Raw genomic sequence first — 7,184 nt, forward strand, 5'->3', positions numbered from 1 at the left:
TTCTTTGTTCATAGGAATCACTTTAATATTTCTTGTAAAGTTGGTCTGGTTTTCATAAATTCCCTTGATTTCTGTTTATCTTGGAATGACCTGGTTTCACCATCATATTTGAAAGACAATTTTGCTGGATATATGATTCCTGGTTGGCAATTCTTTTCTGCTGGGGTTTTATATATGTCATCCCATTGCCTTCCTTCTTGCATGGTTTCTGCCGAGAAATCAGAGCTTACTATTATTGGTGCCACTTTGTAGGTGATATTTTGTTTTTCATGAGCTGCTCTCAGAACTGTTTCTTTCTCTTTGGTTTTGGTGTTTGATTATGATATGCCTTGGTGAGTTTCTTTTGGGGTCTATCTTTTTTGGGGTTTGTTGAGCTTCTTGAATGGAAACCTTCTCATCTTTTATGATACTAGGGAAGTTTTCTGCCAATAAATCTTATACAATTCTCTCTGTGTTTTTTTTTTTTTTCCTCCTCCCATCTGTAAATCCAATTGCACCTGTATTATTCCTCTTGATAGTGTCTCACATAACTCTTAGGCTTTCTTCATTTTTCTTCATTCTTTTTTCTGATTGTTCCTCAAACAAATTAGTATCAATGAATTTGTCCTCTATTTTGCTGATTCTTTCTTCCATATATTCAATTCTGTTTCTATGTCCTTCTATTGAGTTATCTATTTCTGATATTTTATTGTTAATCTTCTGGATTTCTAGTTGTTGTTTCTGTATGGTTTTTAATTGTATGTTTATTTTGTCATTTTGTTCTTGTATTATTTTCCTGAATTCTTCTAGGGTTTTGTCTATGTTTTCCTTGATATCTTTGAGGATCCTATATGTAAGTCTTTTGAATTCCTTGTCAGGTAGTTCCATTTCTATTTCTTCCTCGGGAAGGTTTTATATCCCTTTATTTTGCTCCCTTGTTTGAGCCATGTTATCCAGTTTCTTCATATGATTTGTTATTGTCTGCTGTCTCTGAGGTATTAAGTTTGGTCCTAGCAGTTACTGCATTCTCTGGAGGTCAAGGCAATACTTCTTTGTATCTGCTGTGAGGCAGTGCTACCCAAATGAATGGGGTATGCCTGCTGTGCATGGACAAATGGTGTCTCTGTAGGTGGTGAGGTATCAAGGGGTTTCAGTGCATGTGCAGATGGCCTGCAAGAACTATTTGGGTGTGAAATGTGTGCTGTTGCTGCTGGTTGGACATTAGATGAGGGCACTAGGGTCTCCTGCTCATTATTTGGCAGGGGTGTAGCTGCTGCCTGTCAAGATGTGACTGGTGTTGCTGGTGAGGTGATGTCTCTGTCCTACCAGTCACCTGGGCATGTGTGCAGGGAGTGTTCTCATGGTCACTGGACTGGGTGCAGTGTGTACACTTCCAGTTGCCAGGTGATTGGGTGAGGGTGCCATGTCAACGGTCACCAGGTGGGTGGCACAGGAACTCGCACTGCCTTTCCCAAGTAGGCAGAGATGCATGGGGTGGTCACAGCAGGCACAAGCTTCCAGTTGCAGTGGGTGGGTGGTGCAGGGGTCAAGGCAGGGGAGATGCCACCAGTCCATGGGCATGTGCACAGAGGGCATGCCCCCAGTCTGCTACAGTGTAGCTTGAGGAAGGCTGTGCCACCAGCCCATGGGCCTCCGGCATGGGTGGCTGGGCAGAGGAGGGGGCACTGCAAGTCCATTGTCCCCTGGTACGGGTGGCTGGGTGGAGTAGTCATGCCACTAGTCCACAGGTCCTCCGCACCAGTGGCTGGGTAGCGTAGCGGGCGCCACTGGCCCATGGGTCCCTGGCATGGGTAGATGGGTGGAGAAGGAGGCACTGCTCATCTGCAGGTCCCTGGTGCAGGTGGCTGGGTGGAGTAGCAGGTGCCTCTGGTCCTTGGGCCCCCGGAGTGGGTGGCTGGGTTAGGAAGAGGCATTTCCTGTCTATGGGACCCTGGCACTGGTGGCTGAATGGAAGAGTGGGTGTCACTGTTCCACAGGCTCCCAGTGCAGGGTGCGGGGTGGTGGGGGGTGCCACTGGTTTGTGAGCTCATGGAGGGGTAGATGGGGGAGTGAAGATGGCACTGCAGGTCCTTGGGATTCCAAGTCTTCTCAAGTCTTTGTTGTAAGGAGGACATTATGAGGACTCTGACTTCACCATCATCTTGGACCTTCCTCCACAACATCTTCAATTACACTTTCATATAACCTGGGATGTGTGCTTAATTTTGCTGGAGGCTCAATATGATGTACAAAATTAACTCTATCAACTCTTCTTGATTTCGAAGCTCTTTCAAATCTTGTAGTGTTAACATTATTGTTTTCTTCACCCAATAATTGAGAGAAATAAAGAAAAAGATAAATTTTTCGTCTTAAAAAATGGCACGTTTAAATTGAATTAAATTTCTCAAAATACTATAATACAGTATAAATTGATTTTCCAAATATTTTTAATATTTCCTAATATTCTTCTTTAAATGGCATATATTGAGAATAAATAATGTAAAGTGAAAATGTATAACATTATCTTTCTTGCTTCATTTTATTTCTTTAGCCCCAAGGTTTTGTTTTTTTAATATTCTTTTCTTCCTCTTTAATTGCAATGTTTGACAGTCACTGTCATCTCAATTGCTTTCATATCAGCAATACCAAATCAGAGTTATCAAATTGTTGTTATAATTATGGACTTTTCTTGAAAGGTCCTTGTCAGTAGCATTTTGGATCTTCTGTTCTTAGCCCAAATGATTTATAACTTTGAGTGTTCTTACTCTTGTAAGCTTAAAAACTTTTGGACCATTTTCTTGATAACTGGCTAATATGATCTCAGATTTATGTGTTCATTCTCTGATGTTCTCTTTCAGCTTTATTATTCTGTCTTCAAAAGCTATATTTTCTTATTTCTAAGTTTTCAAGCCTCTATCTCTTAACATTACAAAAAAAATCTAATTCTAGATTTTTATAACAGTAAGAAAAACATACATTTGGGGATGAAGATGATAGGTTTAAGCTCTTTTTTTATTTCCTAGGTTTCACAGGATGAGTGAATTTAACTTTTTTACACCACCATATGCTTCTCACCCTCAGTGATTAGATTTCCTCTACTGTAAATCTTTATTATATAACTGGTGATTTTCCTTAAAAAGACCTAGCATGACATGATTAACCTTAAAAACGAAACAAACACAAACAAAACAACTTACTCCTCCTTTTAATGAATAATTTGTTTTTATTTCTGACTTTCAAGTCTTTGTCATTTGACTTTCAATCTTAGGTCCAGTGTGTTGTGATGAAATTTCAATACTTTTGTCCATTTTTTAACTTCTATTGCCAACACATTGAAATTCATAGTCACTACCCCTACCCTGTCAGAACAATGAAAGAACATAGCTCTTTCCCTTCTCTAGGAAGTTTTCTTCAGTAAAGACATATTCAGAGTGGCAGCCTCAGGACAGTCATACTAACTACATAAAGAGTTCCTTTCAGACAAGAATAAAACTTACTCAGAATATAAACAATATGCATTTAAATATCTGAAAGTACATAATATTAATCCAAAGTCTAAGTAAGTGATTTTTGTTCTGGGGTAGCACTGAGTAAAACTTAGCCAGTCACTGATTTAGAATACTAATCCCTTTTTAGTGGTTCCCCAAATATACTCCATTTACTACTTCTACTTTGTTTCTACCTTAAATCATACAAGCTTTCCTTAATCCCACTGTCTACTGAAGAAGGGGCAGCTATGTCACAGTTTCAAGGTAAATCACAATGCAGAGAGATTCCTGTATCTTAAACCTAACCTATCATCTAGATATGTAGAACTTCTTCGACTGGTCTTTTCTTCTTTATCCCGTTGCTTCATTTTCTCTTACCTCTTCCCCAGAGTTGTTTGACAGCCGTATGTATTTTACCTACAATACATGTCTTTTAAAGAGTGCAACTTTCATTAATTAATGTGTGTAAATATGAATAGTTTTGCCAAGTAGAAGGTGATGTGTAATAAGTCTAATTATAAGCTATATTAATTAACAAGTGTACAAGAATGTAATGCTATTTAAACAAAATAAACAAAAACCCTTGGCCTTTAGACCGCTAAATAGCAAAGACTTAATATCAGTCAATTCAGTGTCTCAACCCTCTTTTCTGGGGTTACATCTGCATTTTTAGATTTTTCTTTTTTTTAAATAAATTGAAGGCATTAAGGGGAATAGGCAGTAAGATCTGGGGCTGGCATCTGCTGAGACTGACGTAGTCCCATCTCTTCCTTGTTCAAAGTCCTGCTGAGTCTTCTTTCCTCATTTAGTCTTCTTTATATCCCTTGTCTTGCCTCTCTCTCTCTCTTCCATTCCACATTAAGCTTAAAGAAATAACCCACTGCTCCTACTCCACATTGAGGCATTAGAAATCTCTGACCTGCTCTGAGACACTATGAAGCCCAGTTTTTTTGTTTTTGTTTTTTCTCATGGGGGAGGGAGAGGGAGGAAGGAGAACTTGCCTTCTACCTATGAAAAGAAAAACATATTCTTTTAATAGAGGATTCCCAAATTTTATCTAGGTTTTGAACAACCTCTTCCCCTCTCTTGGTCTTGCAGTTTGGATGGAAAATGAATAAAGGTTCCAAATCTCCAGGACCAATTGGCTTCTAAAATTTTTTCTTCCCTCCTCAAATTCTAGAACTCCTTCAAGTTGGAAGTGAATGTAGAAGTAGAATTGGTGGATACTTATAACATTATTATTCTGCCCTGTTTGTAAAAATTAGACTTACACTCACCATAAGTAGCAATAATTGAATTATTTTATACAATGTCTATAATGCCAGTATTAAGCAGAAAATGTTTATTTATATAAATTATTACATGGTTTTGAGAATAACTTCAGTGAAATATATATCTGGAATTATTGGAGAAAACATGAGCTATAACTTAATTTGCAGGAAAAACTATCTTATGCAATTCTGAAACAGACAAATTATTTCTATTGCTGCTTAATAGAGAGATTTGCATTCCTAATTCTACAGGTTACTTATCATTATGTGATCAATATCAGGCAACCAATTACTTACATTCACTTGCATATTTTTAAAAAAATGCCATACACTGTTAAAAATTACTGATTATTAAGGTGGGACATTAATGATGATTGAGCAGCAAACTGTGAGTTTTGATGCTTAACAACAAAATTAAAATAGTATCAATGACTTAGCATCACATTACCACAAATACTCTAATCCTAAATGAGTTAAGAAGAAATTTAAAGCTAGCATGTTTTGAAAAAAAAATTCAAGAGACTTCCATTTAAAGATGAAAAATGATTTAACAACAGAAAAAAAGGGGTAGCTACTTTTTCTTTCTATATTAATAAAATTAGACCTGTTCAGTATTCAACTGGCTAACTCCACATCATTTTTACACTGAGGTTGGCTGTTTTGGGTAAAAAGTACATTTTTTTTCTTCTTTTACTCTGGATTTTATATTTTCCTAGATTTACTGAAAACCAACGTGGTCCGTTGTTTGTTGTTTCATTTTCACATAATATGCAAGGTAAGAGGGATACTGCTATTTCCTACCATACTGTTTATATCAAAATCTTCCTTGTCTGTTTTGAGAAGAAAATTAAGAAAAAAATGTTTCCTTACTAAAACCCCTTCAATATTTTCCCCTAAAACAGTACCCGCAATTACTAGTGGAATATTCAAGTTATTGGTAAAAGTATAACTCCAAAGCTTCAATAATTTACTTTATATAAATGAACAAATATATGCAAGAGGTAGTAGTATATTTCTTGTGATCAGAAATAAGAGTCAGGGCCAAGATGACAGATAGTCAGATGCTTCTGGTGGACCCTCTTACAACAAAGACCCGAAAAAACAAGTGAATTGATTATATATGGCAATCTGGAGCCCTGAACATCAAAGGCAGAGTTGAGGAACCAGACTGAGTGGCAGGAGGAGGGAGAGACGGTTTGGAAGCAGCCAGGAGTTGCCAGACCTGACCCAGTGAGGGCCTGAGCTCCTCAGGCCTGATCAGCTCGGGGGTGAGTGGTGAGGCAGGCAAGCAGCGGTACTCAGGAGGTGCATTTTCTGCAACAGGAGAGACCCAGCGACAGAGAGTCTACATGACCACCCAGAACCAGTGAGAAGCAGCCCTGAATCGGCGAAACATAAGTAATTGCGTATGGCCTACCACGTGGATCAAAAACATCCCCCTTAGGGAAAAACCTCTCTCCCATTTACCTCGTTGCTCCCTGCTCCCTGCTCTGCAATGGGTCCTGGACCAGCTTCAGCAATTTCCAAGTCCCCTGGGCTGGAATTAGGATCCGTCACACACACAGACCAATTCTCCCTGCCTGGGAGAGTGAACAAGTTAACAAACAGAGGAAAAAATACACTACTACCGGCTTCCCTAAGCCAGGAACACAGGGTAGGCACTGCTCCTTTGCCTAGGCACAGGCATAAGGGATCCATGGACTTTGAGTGCCTTTCCCCCTGTATAGACTTGTGTAGGCCCATCTCAACAGCGTAGGGCCTCATTACCACAGTACTACAGGGTATATACTGGAAGTCTAACTTCAACTCTTTCAGCTGTGAAGTAGCAGGTTCTTGACATTTGACATTGCTCTGCCCATTAAGCAGGGTCTTCACCTATCCACATCAGGGGCCTGAGGACTGGTGGCTCCACCCACGCCACCTAGCCACCTGCAATAGGGGCTCATGAATAAGAGGTGCCCCCCAATCCGTACAGCCAACAGCTTTAGGTGTTCATAGTCCAGCTGAAAACCCATCCGCCTACGTGCTCTAGGGAACAGGGACACACCTTCCTCCTGGACACTTGGGGGCGGCCGTCAGTACCCAGCCTTGCTGAGAGTGTCTTCCCCTGCTGCAGCCAGATGCCTGTGCCTACACCAATCACCCATGCCTGTCTAGGAGTGAGCCTACACCACACACTTGGGGGATATCTACCTGGGCACCTGAGCTGAATCCATACAGGTGGAGTGGGCAGACTCCTGAGCTCACATATCTAGTAACAGATCTGACCACCTGGTGACAAGACATTAGAGCTTAAAAGGTGCCAATACTCAAACTAGCTCATATGAGCAGCCTCTTTGGGCATATCAAAACAAAACAAGAAGCTAGGACACAGTAAGCAAACATAAAATAAATAAGTATAATAACTTATTGATGGTTTGGAGACAACAGTTAATCTCAAATCACA

This window comes from Trichechus manatus, unplaced genomic scaffold (genome assembly GCF_000243295.1).
Source record: "Trichechus manatus latirostris isolate Lorelei unplaced genomic scaffold, TriManLat1.0 scaffold00085, whole genome shotgun sequence".
Classification (NCBI taxonomy): domain Eukaryota; kingdom Metazoa; phylum Chordata; class Mammalia; order Sirenia; family Trichechidae; genus Trichechus; species Trichechus manatus.